The 1969-nt window shown below is 28.0% G+C and overlaps 1 pseudogene; it reads left to right on the forward strand.

Moving 5' to 3' along the window:
- The first annotated feature begins 938 nt into the window (after positions 1–938).
- Positions 939–1590, forward strand: LOC131675401 (uncharacterized; annotated as a pseudogene).
- Positions 1591–1969: the final 379 nt, after the last annotated feature.

A 1969-nucleotide genomic window follows, 5' to 3' on the forward strand; every position in this document is an offset into this window, starting at 1 on the left:
ATTCCAGAAAAATATGTTTTAAATCAAATTGAAGTAGATGGACGGAAAGTAAAAAAGTAAATTAAAAGAAAAATCGATATTCCGTGCATTGAACGTACATATATAGTTAATTCAAGTCAATTTGAATTATTTCATATGAAAATTTTATTACTTCAAGTAAAACGTGCTACATGCTTTGAAAATTTAAGAACAGTGAATGGAGAATTACATGAATCGTTCTCTTCAGCTTGTTTAGCATATGGTTTTATTGAAAGTGACAATGAGTGGACAAATGCAATGAGTGAAGCTGTTGTATTTATGATACCAAAATAACTTCGATGCTTATTTATACGAATTTCAATTCATTGTAATTCTCTTGATCCAATGATACTTTGGATAGATTTTAAGAATGCGATGTCTGAAGATTACACGTGTCAATTGAATACACACGAAAGTCATACCAAAGCACTCATAGATATACGAACTTTATTTCAAATTGACGGTAAAAGTCTTGATTAATTTCGGCAATTCCTAAATTTATTGCAAAATTCCAGAAATTCATTTGACTGTTGGTCGCGAACAATATCTGAAATTAAACGAAAAATAAAAAGAAATAGAAGACACAATTTCAAATGCTGTTTTAAATAATAATTGTGATGAAAATTCAGAACAGAGTAACTGTTTTTTTATATGGTATATGGTCCTGGTGGATCTGGTAAAACTTTTTTATATGAATGTCTTTAGTATCTTTTCAAGGAAAACAATAAAAAAAACAATGTACTATGGCGTTTACCGGAATAGCAGCTACGTTATTACCTCAAGGTAAAACAGTACATAAAGTATTTCAATTACCTGTACTTTTGTTACCAGATTCATCATCGAACATAAAATCAGATTCGTAAGACGTTGCTCATTGGAAAGAAACAGATGTCTTTATCTAATAGTAAGATGAAGCTCCTATGGATCCAAGATATGCTATTGCAGTGGATAAAACTCTGTGTAACGTAATGAACAATGATAAATTATTTGGTAGAAAAATAATTGTTTTAGGAGGAGATTTCAAGCAGTTACTTCCTGTGAAAGTAAATAGTACGCGTAGTGAAACTATTGATTTATTTATAATTTGTTGTTTATAATGGTAAAATATTATTAAATTTTCTTTAACCCAAAATATGCGAACTTTTTACCTGAAGAAATTGAATTTTCGAAATTTTTGTTAAAAGTTGATGTTGAAATATTGAATGATAATCACGATAACTTAAATTTACAAAATTTTCCTCAAAATTGCATTAGAGTAATTAGTAGCATAGAAGACATAGTAAACGACATTTATGGTGATATATTACGCTACAAACAATATAGAAAATCAATTAGTTTTGCTATTTTATCTGCACGAAACATTCACGCGTTAATGAAATAAATGAAAAAGTTATTAATTTACTTGGTGATACAACGGAAAAAAATTGCACAAGTATGGATAGTATAGAAAACTGTGATGATGAAGGTTATGAAGGTGTTATATCAATTGAAGATATGAATACACTTTCTCCCTCGTCTCTTCCTCCTTACGAATTAAAATTACGAGTAAATTGCATTTGTATACTAATCTGAAATCTTACTATTAATGAAGGTATATGTAATATGGTACTAGATAATTGATTTTAGAATTATGTAATAATTTATTAAAATGTGAAATATTAAATGATGATAAAAAAGGAGAAATAGTTTTTATAAATCGCATAACATTGTATTCCTCAAAAAATGAATATCCATTTGTTTTTAAACGCCGACAATTTCCTATCAAATTAACATTTGCAATAACAACATTTTCAATCACGGTCAGTTATACGTTGCTTTATCTCGAGTTCGATCATGGAGTTCATTGAAAATATATACGGATTGTCCTAATAAGGACAGTATTAAAAATTTCGTGTATAAACAATTGTATTTATAAATTATTTATTGACGTCGAAATATTTTACGTTACAAA

The sequence above is a fragment of the Phymastichus coffea genome, unplaced genomic scaffold, assembly GCF_024137745.1.
Source record: "Phymastichus coffea isolate CEN01 unplaced genomic scaffold, Cenicafe_Pcof_1.1 PCOF00020, whole genome shotgun sequence".
In the NCBI taxonomy this organism is placed as follows: domain Eukaryota; kingdom Metazoa; phylum Arthropoda; class Insecta; order Hymenoptera; family Eulophidae; genus Phymastichus; species Phymastichus coffea.